Below are 13,315 nucleotides of genomic sequence, written 5' to 3'. Positions count from 1 at the left end.
AAAAAACACCTGGTCCATGCATTTATATGTGAAAGCCTAGAATAGTGAGAGCCTGTGTAGACCATGCTGTTCCTGATAATGACACTAAACTGAAGGCTGCTTTTCAACTATCCTCCTAAGCCTTTCCGGAACATGTGTACCTGCCCTTCATAATGTCTGTAAATAATTGATTGACAATTAGTTTTAATTGAGCTTTTTATTTGAATATGTGCTCTTTCCATTAGTAATAGTAAACTGAATATCTTTGGAATTTGAACTTCAAGACCATTTCTCGTACTCTGTTAAGTAATTTATTTATTTTTGTCTATGGATTTATATCAATCAATCAATCAATGTTTATTTATATATCCCAATATCACAAATGTTACATTTGTCTCAGTGGTCTTCACAGTGTGTACAAAATATCAGTATGACAATACGACACCCTCTGTCCTTAGACCCTCACATCGTACAAGGAAAAACTTTCAGAGAAGTCCCACAGTTTAAAGGGGAAAATGGGAGAAACCTCAGGGAGAGCAACAGAGGAGGGATCCCTCTCCCAGGACGGACAGACGTGCAATAGATGCCGTGTGTAAATCGAAAAGATAATACATTTACAACATAGGTAGTCCAAATGTTTGGAAATGCATGTGTCTATAATAATAAGATGAATCCACGAGGATGTCAGCAATCTTGTGGGAGCCATCAGGGAAGTAGTATGGTGAGAGTCTGGCAGGACCGCAGAGACAGGTTCAGCCACGACTCAAAGTCCAGGACTCAGATCCAGTGCTCAGGATAGAGGATCCAGGACACACGACAACAGCAACAGGATTAGCCTCGACTCAGGATCCCGGTGTATATATGGACACAAAAAAGAGATTTGGGGGAAACTGGGTTAATCGGAACATGAGAGTACACAGGTACAAACAGCCAGAAAGACGGAGTAAGGTGCCCCCCCCAACAGTCCAAGCCTATAGCAGCTAAACTAACGTGTCTACATACATGCACTCCCTATAGGTTGAGGGAAAAGGGTAGCAAGTAACAAGTAGGAAACAGGTGGAGAGGCACACACAGGGAAAAAGGTCTCCATTGGAACCTGAATTTGTCAGAGGTAGGAGTGGGTCAGTGACTACGTTCCACACTCCCCGGCCGGGCTAGGCGTTCTCTGCAACCTGTTACCCTCTAATAAACCTCGAGAGGTCATAGAGGGGAAAGGTTTGGATAAAGTTTTAAATATAAGATCTAAGTTTTTAGGATTTAAGTAAAAGAGTAACAACTAAAATGTATAGGTGAAGAGGCACAACGTATCTACGTCAATGCGCTCTTATTAGATTATTTTATTTTATCACTATAAGCTTTATCAAAAAGGAAGGTCTTAAGCGTACTCTTAAAAACGGATAGGCTGTCTGCGGCCCGAACACAAACTGGAAGCTGATTCCACAAATGTGGAGCTTGTTAAGAAAAGGCTCTGGCTCCCATTGTACTTTTAGAGACTCTAGGAACAACCAACAACCCTGCATTCTTGGAACACAATGCCCTAATAGGACAGTAGGGTATAATGAGTTCTTTAAGGTAAGATGGCGCCTGCCCATTAAGGGCTTTGTAGGCAAGAAGAATCATTTTTAATTCTATCCTGTGTTCTATAGGGAGCCAGTGTAAGGCAGCCAGAACAGAAGTAATGTGGTCCCTTTTCCTAACTCTGGTTAGTACACAAGCTGCAGCATTTTGAATCAGCTGAAGCGACTTGACTGACTTCTTGGTACACCCTGATAATAAAGAGTTACAATAATCCAGCCTAGAAGTGACAAATGCATGGACTAGTTTCTCTGCATCGTTTTGAGGCAAGATATGCCTAATTTTGGCAATGTTGCGTCGATGGAAGTAGGCGGTCCGTGAGATTGATTTTATGTGGGCGTTAAAGGATAAATCCTGATCAAATATAACACCAAGATTCCTTACAGTCTCACTGGAGGCCAAATTAATGCCATCCATAACTAGTATATCTTTTGATAGTTTGTTTCGTAGATTCTTTGGGCCGAGTACAATAACTTCAGTTTTGGTCGTGTTTAACATCAAAATGTTTAAGGTCATCCACGTTTTTAAGTCCTTGAGGCAGTCTTGAATTTTATTTAGGTGATTGGTTTCATCAAGCTTGATGGATAAATATAGTTGAGTATCATCCGCATAACAGTGGAAATTTACCTAATTATTCCTTATAATATTGCCTAATGGAAGCATATATAGTGTTAACAAAATAGGTCCAAGCACTGAGCCCTGTGGCACTCCATGGCATGCTGGTTTGCATGGAAGATTCATCGTTGACACGTACAAACTGAGAGCGTTTAGATAGGACCTAAACCAGCCTAAAGCAGTTCCCTGTATGCCAACTAAGTGCTCTAGTCTTTGCAATAGGATATCATGGTCGATAGTATCAAATGCAGCACTGAGATCGAGCAAAACAAGAAGAGAGACAAGTCCCTTGTCTGAGGCTATTAGAATGTCATTTGTGACTTTAACCAGAGCTGTCTCTGTGCTATGATGTGTTCTAAAGCCAGACTGAAAATCTTCAAATAAATCATTGTTTTTTAAGTAATCACACAACTGTTTTGCGACCGCTTTCTCAAGAATGTTTGAGAGGAATGGGAGATTAGAAATAGATCTATAATTGGCTAAAATCTCTAGATCGAGGTTGTGCTTTTTAAGAAGAGGTGATTGTGGAACATAGCCTGATAATAAAGAAGTATTCATAATATTTAATAAAGAAGTGCTAATTAATGGAAAAAACTTATTTTAACAGCTTAGTTGGAATCGGGTCTAAGATACACGTTGATTTAGAAGAAAGAATCATTGAATTTAATTGTTCAAGGTTTATGGCTGAAAAGCATTCTAGTTTACTATCTAGTGTAATATTAGAACTTAGGTTTCCGGGAGCTGTTGATAACACTATACTGGTCAAAGCTAAGAGGTCATTAATTTTGTTTCTAAGAGTAACAATTTTATCGCAAAAAAAGCACATAAAATCATTACTACTGAGTGCTATGGGAATAGAAGGCTCAATCGAGCTGAGGCTCTCTGTCAGCCTGGCCACAGTGCTGAAAATAAATCTTGCATTATTCTTATTCTCATCTATTAATGAAGAGTAGTAGGCTGCTCTCGCTTTACGCAGTGCTTTCTTATATTCATTGAGAGTAATATGCCAAATTAAACGAGATTCTTCAAGTTTAGTGGAACGCCATATCCTTTCAAGTTGTCTCGACTTTTACTTTATTTTGCGGGTTTCGGCAATATGCCATGGAGCTAATCTATGTTGTTTTATTTTCTTCTTTTTCAAAGGAGCAACAGAGTCTAATTTATTTATTTATTTATAGAGCTGCATCTTAGGTCCTAATGGACATCATCAAACAGGAAGTGATCATGCAGGGATCCCCCTTAATTGGTACGGTAATCCCAACACAGGGATTGTGGATTTTGAGTGTTATCTGCTGTGTGTGAGGGGTTCAGTATAAGCCAATATTTTAGAGGTCAGCAGATTGAAGTCATCCTTTCTTTCACCCTTACAAGAAAACATAGCATCTTTGTGTTCTGAACTATTGGTTCAAGATGTCACATAGACAGAGACCCTTTCTCCTTTCTCTAATTCCCCCCCTCGACTCCCCTCCTCGACTCCTATCCTCGTGTCTTAGTCCCGCCCACAGGAGATGCGAGCGGAGGAACCGAGGAGAGAGGAGGAGAAGCAGCAGGCGGTTAGAGAAATGAGAACTCCTCTCCTCTGAGCGGTCATTTTAAAGAGACGTCCGTTAATGATGACAGGAGGCACAGCAGCCCTCTGTCTGATGGACAGATGTGTTCATGACGACTTATATATTTACTTTTATTCATTGACAGTGCGGTATAATGAGACAATAACAGGCTACAGATGCGGACATACACACACACATATATTGATATAAATATATACAATTTCAGAATCAAACAAGTATGAGAGCACTCTCATAATAACGTAACACAATCAGAGACTGGATATATCCCCCGGAAATAAATCCGGAGTATTCGCAGACTGGCGCGGAGGACCCATCAGTGTATCCTTGGTTATAGCTCCTCCAGAGAGCCTCCTCGATGCTCAATCCTCGGCCCTCGAAGTGCTTTTAGAGAAATGAGATGTCCTTCAACATGGCGTGCTGAAATCCATTTCCGGGTCACTACCGGAGGAATGAGGAATCGAGGAGTCGAGGAGGGGAAATTAGTGAAATGAGAAAGGGCCAATATGCTATAATGTTTAGATCAAAATATGTATTTGACAAACAGGGAAAATAACCACTATTAATCAGAATCAGAATCAAGTTTATTGCCAGGTACGTTTACATATACAAGGAATTTGCTTTGGTGTCTAGTGGTGCGAACATAAACAAAACAATAAGTAAAAATAAAGATAATAAAAATAAGTATTTTTAAGAAACCATTTAGTATTAAATAAGAATAGGCCTACTTAAGACAAGTATTTACACAACATTTAGATTTAAATATACAAAGAACCTTAAAAGCTAAAAAACTTGGACAATGAATATATCTACGGCAATATATGTTAAAGTGGAGGGCTTTACAGACATGTGTGTAAAAATGTGCAAAATATACTAAGAATGTTAAAATATAATTATAGAAATAACCACTAAAAGGTGGTTTCTTCAACGTAATAACGCTCCTAGGGTGTTTTATTTTGCAGAAACACTTCCTTCTTTTCTAAATATATTTTCTTAATACATTTCTGATACTGATGAGCATTCAGCACATTTAGTGTTACGGTTGAACTTCCAAAGTGCAACAGCAGGTGGCAGCATTGCACTAGTTTAATTCATGAGACGACCTGAATTGCCATCACTGAAGTTGCAACAGAATCGGTATGACTCAGTCCATGCATGTTTAATGATCTGCAAAGGAAATACGGTCTATTATTGTATCCTTACTTTAACACAAGCACTTGTTATGACAAGTAAGATAACGGAAGATACATATGTTATCCTGTCTATTTTTGCATGTAGATATGAATTGTGCATAAGGTTCTTGCAAAACAGTCAATTGTATTTCCTGTTGAAAATTACACTTGACTTGTGCACATCCTGCAGCGGACTCGTCACTGAACGAGACAACTTTATTTCCGCTTGTCTGTCAAAGTAGCTGTCAAACGCGGGAGAGGGGTTGTGCTCCTGCGGCTCCGTCATTCAGGAAGTCCACACCAACTGACAGCACTTCGCAAAGTCACACGGACATCTTCAGAGTCGGACTAAATGTTCCCGAAGTCAGTACGCTTTTCAACAACAACGACTTTGGCAAAAGGTGAGCGTATTTCCCCCCCACCCCCCTACTGTTGTTGTGTCACTGTTTGTTCCTTCCGTAACGGTTACCAGCTCCCGCTAACCTCAACACTGAAATGACACTTCCTCTTGTCTCTATGGCTTAGCTACTGAAGCTAAATGTCAAAGCAGTCAGTATTGAATGTACATGAGTAGTATGGCTTGCACCTGAAGTTAAAAAATGACCACCGTCGCCTGGTTTCGACGTTGTTTCTACGCCACTCAGAGGTGGTGAGTACAGAAACCAGCGTGAGCTCGCGGGGGTTATAAGTGCGTAGGTTTAGCTTTTTAAAGGTGTTTAATGTCGAGCATATTAGATGATTGATGTGTTTGTGCACCTGCTTAAAAATCTACGCTGCAATTAGGACAGTCGCGCCGTAAACTGACGGAGAAGACGCTTTGCTGTTGGTTTGTTCCTCAGGGGGTGAGTATGGAGAGCAAACGGATGACAGGTTGCAAACGAAGTGGCAGTTGTGTTTTTTTTAAAGCCGACAATACGTTTGGACGCTGTTTAAACTTCTCCCATGTATTATTTTGGCTATGTCATGCAATGTGTAACAGTCCCGAGCGAGTCTGTCTCATCCAAAAAGACTGTGGTACCTTCCATTGCTACATACATTGTTGTGAGTGAGATTTTACTATCAACACACAGCCACAATGGCTTTCGCTGGAGACGGTGTAACGGCTACTACACACGGACCCATTACACTACATTTGTACTACGTCTCTCCGCTTTCATTAACCAGTCGAACATTGTCTGCATCCTTTATACTTTATTCCACGATTTAGATGGTTATATTACCATGCATTCATTCCATGCAAATACAACAGTCGCGCGTCATTCATCTTTTGTATTCCCTCTTTTAAGTGTTTCCATGCGTGAATGCTACAAGACTGCATCACCTGCATGCAGCTGGACATCGCTTGGTTAAATAACCAATTTTGAAAGTAAATGCAGGCTAACGTGACGCGCTCGAAACGGCAGATGTAGATGGCAAGCTGAGCGCTAAAACCCAAGCTGACCCAATATGATGTCATCTGTTCTGTGCACAGCGCATGAGTGAGAGACAGCAGACCTGTGTTCCACTGCTCAACTGTGTCATTTGTGAAGATTTATTTTAAGAAGCATGCCCACGCCATTTCAGGCACAGATCACTAGAATTCAACTCCATATTTTGCACATGCACGTCATTTTAATCAATGTATAGCAAGTCCTCACTTTATCTTTTTTTATAGAGGTGCAAATAATTGAATGAAAACTAAATTGACATGCATTTGTTTTGCAGTTATCTTATTTTTTGTGTGCACTAGTTTAACCTTTCGGTCTCCAGTCAAGAGTTTCAGTGCCATACTTCAGTTGAGCAGCAGACATGCCTGAAAGATAAGAGGCCCTCTAACAGTCACATCACCCACACGCATGTTGACCAAGAATCTGAGAGAGAGAACAGAAAGCAACCCACTTCCTTATTAGTGATGGTATCTAGCACAGCTCTGCATTTGTGATTTTACCTAGCCTGAGTCATTTTCAGGTAAATGTTTGACTTCTCCGTCCTGAATGGTGCCGGGAACTGTAGGCTGATAATACACAGGTTATGAGGTGCTAAATACTTGTTCCTTGTACAGTTGGACCCAAGAGAGGCACAGCTGGTAAGGTTACAGCTTTGCATAGTGCATGTGAAACGTAAGGCTTTCAAGGCCAAAAGTCAAAGGGCCAATAGATCGAAAAGCCTTTTAATTGGCACATAATCAATAGACTAGTGTTTTGGAGGAATTATCACATGATTCTGCTATTTAATTTGGCCTTTGTTCAACACTGAATGATTCAGGTCTCTATACGTAATGTGTTAACAAGCTTTCTTTAGACATGCAGAGGCATATAGCTAACAGTCATGTCTCTTTATAATGCTGTGTGAGAGATTATTGAGACGTTAGCCAGGGGTCTTCTCATGAGTTTGCACACATTAGTTTGAAGACCATTGTTGTGTATGGATGTGTGCGCTGGGAAAGGATGCATCAGCTGCTGTTGACAATTGGCTGATGTGGCTCTCATAGACAGGGGGAGGGGGGTGTGAGCCAGACATGCTTACACTGAAGCCATGTTCACACCAGAGGCAGACTCCCATTGAACACGTGACTGCTTTTAATCGGGTTCAACATTAGACTTGAGGCAAAAGAGTAAGAATACACATATTTTCACAGGCGACGACATGCTACGGGTAGACTTTGGTAAATAAAAAAAAGTCTTGACAAGGCTCTGCGGAGCATGTTACTCTGACTCCCATAGCACTTACAGGACATTTGTTTTATTTAACACTGTTAACACTGCATTGTCTCTGTTTGCTTAACTATATCGTCTTTTTCAGAAGTTGACTTATTTTAATTAAAGATTTGTCCACTAAATATATGTCCACAGGTAATCAACAAATATGCATGTATAGTTTTTGATTACCTGTGGACATATATAAATTAATTTACATAATGAACACATTTATGAAATAAACTGTATAAATGAACAAAACGTATAACTTGAGTTTACAACAGCATTTGTCAGCAAATATCACCCTCTCACTGTTTCTGAGAGACAACAGATTGAAAACATAAATGAATGACATGCATGGTTTGATCTTTCTACCACCAGTCTTATAGTCTAATACCTCATCTAAGACCACTTGCCAATTTAATATATTGTGCCTACGAAGTCTTCTGACATGGCGTAATAATACTAAATTAATTTAGGAATTTCTCTATTTTGACATTCAAAATAAGCAACTATGTACAGAGAGATGGTGACAAAAAGCATAGCACCTCACTGGGTCTGTGCAAGCATAATTTTGGATGAAACCTGTCCACACAACAACACTGTCTGTTCCACTATGGAGACAGTATAAGTATGCACCATTTTTGGGTGGGAAAATACTGGTTTAGTCTGGATGGAAGGCTAAAATGAAGAAGTACATGATGCTGTTTCAAATATAGCCAGCTTAGTGTGGGAATGGCCTGACTAGCAGACCTGACATTGGCGGGGGGAGGTTTAAACCCCTGGCAGCGGGCGTAAAACATGCCTTGCTTTGCAAAGGGGTTTGGATTATCTTGGTGTGGGTCAAATCTACAATTTTAAGCAGAATGGGAGGTGGGCTGGGTGTCTGTCCTTTCCAAATTGATTCACCCCCAAATCAAATCAAATCAAATAAAGTTGTATTTATATAGCACATTTATAAACGATTTTAATATAATATAATAAAAATAGCCTACAGTAGAGACACTTTACAGCTAATACAATAGCACAGATTGTTCAGAATATCAGTAGGAGAAAAAACTATCAAGAGACCTGTTATACAGTTGTTACTGTACAGCCGTTAGCTGTTAGCCCTGAGAGCTGACTGCTCCTCATATCTGTTCAGAAACTAGACAAAAGTTAAACAAGTACAAACCACAGACTGTCTGTGTCATGGCGAATACAGTCGCTGGTTTATTTATGTCTGTATAGGCCGTTGTTGTGAGTGTGGACGGTCGGAGCATTTACAACATTAGCTTAGCCAATCTCCATTCAGAAAACACGCATTTTAAAAGGTTTTTTCGCCTGCCGTCTGTCTGCAGACTTGTCAAAGCATTAATTCATGGTTTTTACTAACCGTTATCTGTATGTTGTTACTTCGGCATCATTTTGAAACGTGTATAAAAATTAAATCACGGTCAAATATGTTCATCTTGTTGTAGTTGTAGCCCCCTTGCCAGCTATTCTCTCTCTAGTTTAGCATACTCAGCCCGACGCAGCCTGGTTGTTCCTGGCCCTAGAACCACAATTTTATGGGGCCAGAAAAGCTGTGAATTAGGACCCGCTAGCCGGTACTAGGCCAAGTGGAAACGCAACCAAAAACGGGCCCCGCACGGCTCGGCACGCTTAAAGCGAGCTCTTCGCTGCAGTGGAAACGCGCCATTACTGTGTGTTTTGCTCCGCTCACCGGTCCGTCACAGCGGTTGGAGCTACAGGATTTCTGCTTCACACACGTTGCATACCGCTATTTTATTGTCATTTTTGGAAAAATACTGCCAGACTGGTGAAGCCATTTTGGCGAGCTTGTTTTGCAGTGCACAAAGAAAAGTATCATGTATTTGACGTCATCATTTTACGTCATGTGATCGGCACTCGCAATTGGCATTTTTAGAGAGCACCGATCGATCGGCAGAGAGTGAGTATCGGCGGCCGATCGATCGGAGCATCCCTACTCACAACACATGGGCCACCTTTAATTACCAGTGAAAACAGTTTCTTCAGCCTCCTCTGTCCGCCTATGACGTGTCTTAACACGGTCTCTAAGTCTTCTTTGCTCCTCCTCCTGCTTTTTCTGGGTTCATGTGGAAGTCAAAGTTAACAAGTTTACCTGCTCTGCTGTCGAATAACTGTGACAGGCCCACTGGTAGGCACGCACACGGTATGTCTCATGGCTTGTCACTTACCCTGTAATGAGTTAGCTGACTGTGTTCTAGGGCAGCTCTATATCTGTCAGAACACCATTATTATTTTTTCCAAAAGTTGAAACCCTTGATGCCAGTAGAGAAAGTCTTTGCAGGTTGTGTTTTGCATAGAGGGCAACCTGTTGAAAGCACCTGAGAAAAACAATGTATTTCCCCCCCCCCCCCCCCCCTGCTGACTAATCCACCTCAGCAATTCTCCCAACTGTCTTCTCATCCTTGTGATGGAAGCCTGACTTTTGTATGTATCACAGAATTGCCAGTTTAGCCCATCCTACAGCAGTTTGGTGGTTTATGCCACGGTAGCAGAATGCATCAAATATTAAAGCGCTGCTGTCAGGCTTAATGTTCTGAAGTGATCTGGTTTAGCATGTCTAATATAGGAATGCTGTCTCAGATGACAAGGAGAATTATGCCAACTCTACCCTACTAGCAGATGTGTTAATGCATACTGTGTTCAATGATGATTTTAAAAGACAGCTAAACTCTGCACCAGTGCAAGATCACAGTCTTATGAAGCCAGCAAGAGAGAGAGAACCAGTGAAGATATTTGGTAACAGGATTAATCTACAGTAGTTAAATCAATTACTCAATCATGAAGACTGCATACATATGCCAGTGTTCGCAGCAGGTGCATCTCTAAGGCTGGAGCCACACGAAGACGATAACGCAAACGGACCGCAATCGTTATCAAAAAAGTATTCCGTCCACACGCAACAGGCACCAGAAACGTGTCCGTTCACACAAGACCGCTCAAAAGCGCTGGAGACGCTTTAGTACGCCAGGCCTGTAAGTGGCGCTGTAGTCCTGCCACAAAAGCAGCGAAGAAGACTTCCCGCTAGGGGTGTAACGGTTCACAAACATTTCGGTTCGGTACGTACCTCGGTTTTTAGGTCACGGTTCGGTACGTTTTCGGTACAGCAGAAACAATTATCACAAAACATAAAATATTTATTATTATAAATATGATTTATTATTAAACTGTGAATAATGTAATCACTCAAATAAATACAAATATAATAAAATAAACATTAAGGTGCAGTATTTCGATGAACTGAAATAATCTGCATTTGAACTGGACTGTACTAGTAACTAAGCAGCCAGTTTGACATTATGACTTGCTTGTCAGTGTATTTTCATGTTCTTTTAAAGGAAAATGAACTTGTCCACATTGCTTGCCGAAAGGGCAGATCTGCTGGCACTAACAATGTCTCCTGCTGTGGAGAACACCCTCTCGCTAGGGACAGAGGCAGCAGATACAGCCAGGTAGCGCTTTGCTAACATGGCAACATAAGGATATTTGGCGTTTGTAATAGCTTTGGCTCGGTCTGTACTTTTTGCGAGTGGTGGAGGCTTAAATGCTAGTGGGAGTTGGGTTTGCACTTCAGTCTTTTTTCTTTTGGTACCGGTGATATCCATGTTCGGGTGATGCCTTTTCAAATTAGTGTGCAAGTTTGATGTATTGCCAGCCGCGTAATCAATTTTAGTTGAACAATGCCGACAAACAGCTTTGGTTCGGTCCACCTGTCTTTGCCCGTCATCCTTTTACGTAACTGCGACACCAAAATGTTCCCAAACCGGAGACTTCAATGATGCTGGAGGATTTTCGAGCTCAACTTTATCTGCGTTCGCCATTTCGCCAGTTCCTCAAATTACTGACTACATTTGAACGCATCGCTGTGACCAGCTCTCATAGTATGCCTCTCGTCCAATTAAATGACTTGGTCGCTCTATGACGCATTGAAATTACACTGAACGCTGCGTTCCTGCAGCCCCGCCCGGAGCATGGGCTGCAGGAACATGCTATTCGAACGCTGCGACGCAGCACCTGATATTACTTCCAAAAAGTTGTTCACGTTCTCAATTTTTTACGTTTAACGTTATATTCGTTCGGTACACTTCGGTACACATGTGTACCGAACCGAATGGCCCATACCGAACAATTTCGGTACGGGTACGTATTACCGTTACACCACTGCTTCCCGCGCATGGTTGCCATGGTTGCCCTTGTGTTTATTCTCCGCTGTTGCCGCTCTGGCTCTTTTTCTCCCTCCCCGAGGCAAGCGTTTGCTCCTGCTGTAATTCTCTCCGGTTTGCCACCAGCAGATGAAAAACACCCACCTCTCTGCCTCTTCCAAGGGACCAGGGGACCGTGCAGCAGAGTTTCAGTTCGATTTTTTTTCGCCGGTCAAAATGTCCGTTAAAGTTAAAATATTCCGGACAAAATTAGAAAAGTGCCGGTCAAAGGTCTTCTTTGTTATTTATTGAGCTTTAAAACAAATGAATAACGACTCTATATAATAATAAAAAACGGAGCCTCTCTTTTCCTCCCCCTCTTCTGACAGCCCAGCAGCTAATCTCTGAGCAGGAGAGGTGGGGAGAGGCGGGGCTATTGCTTCAACGTTATCAGGAAATGATCATATAGGCGTAAACACGGAGCCGTTTGCCCCCCCAGAGCGTTTAGTTTGCAGATCTACCAACCTTGGGACACGTTATCGTTATCGTTTTCTGCGTTTCCATGTCGGCCTCGTGTGGCCAAACCATCTATCCGATAGTGAACTGTAGCGGATAAGACCGTTATCGTCCTTGTGTGGCCGGGGATTAAGCCTTCTTCTGGTGGATATCAAGGAAGTATTTGTACTAAAGATACACTCAACCATCCATCTTCTCAATTGAATTACATGTGTGAAAATGTAAGCAAAAGGGTCATTTTTATAACCAATGGTTCATGTCCATGGAAGACCAAAGAGACTCTTTCATCCACACTTACAGCACTTCTGGATTGGATGGAAACTGTGTATATGCACAACTGACTATGATAGGAGTTACAAGGAATGGATCTAGTCATTGCCCAGCAGCTGGTGCAGACTTGAGTCATGGCCTTGGTCTACTGAAAGCTGTCTAGGAGAGGAGGAAGTCATGGCCTAACAGATGTCTCATCAACAAATGCCTCTCTAGTGAGTCTGCTGTGCATTATACCTCACACTGCTGAACATTCTCTTTATCTCACCAACCCATTTTGATCTTTGATTAGCAGTCAGATCCTGCGAACATTTAAAGACATTCATTGTGACATTACATGCAGGCTTATGTCTGGAGGCACATGCCAACCTTTATTCACCTGGCGGGTCTAATATTATTTTTCCACCCCTTTCAAAGGCTCTCTCCTAGTGTCACATCTGGCTTAACTTGTTTACTTCAGGCAATTCAGATATGTTATATGCCGAAATGCAGAACAGATTGGTTGTTAAATACGTCATTCTATCTTTTGCATTACACAGATTGTTCTTCTTCTCATTGTTTTCTTCCTCAAGCATACTAAACCCTCTGTCATAAGAGAGGCATGTTGGCGAGTTGGCCTCACTGGGTGTGGGAGGTTAGCATGAGAAACTTGATTACAGCCCTTCATTAGAAGCGCGCTTCCAATCCTCTGGCGAGGTTGCAGCTGTGACCATGAGTTTGCCCCTCCAACAAACCCCCCCCCCCCCCCTATTTTCAACCCCCATTATGTCCGG

The 13,315-nt window shown here is 41.7% G+C and overlaps 1 protein-coding gene across 2 annotated transcripts in view; it reads left to right on the top strand.

Moving 5' to 3' along the window:
- Positions 1–5,042: 5,042 nt before the first annotated feature.
- taok3a (TAO kinase 3a) overlaps positions 5,043–13,315 on the top strand; it is a 74,631-nt gene continuing 66,358 nt past the window's right edge. The window contains exon 1 of one of the 2 annotated variants that reach the window (XM_079690565.1): positions 5,043–5,310. The gene's annotated coding sequence lies outside the window, so the exon portion shown is untranslated. Of the gene's footprint in view, positions 5,311–5,452; positions 5,559–13,315 lie in introns of those variants that run through there. The other variant, XM_079690566.1, reaches the window with a different exon arrangement.

This window comes from Notothenia rossii, assembly GCF_949606895.1.
Source record: "Notothenia rossii genome assembly, chromosome: 6".
In the NCBI taxonomy this organism is placed as follows: domain Eukaryota; kingdom Metazoa; phylum Chordata; class Actinopteri; order Perciformes; family Nototheniidae; genus Notothenia; species Notothenia rossii.
The sequence above is the reverse complement of the archived record's forward strand: the minus strand, read 5'-3'. Positions and strand labels throughout refer to the sequence as shown.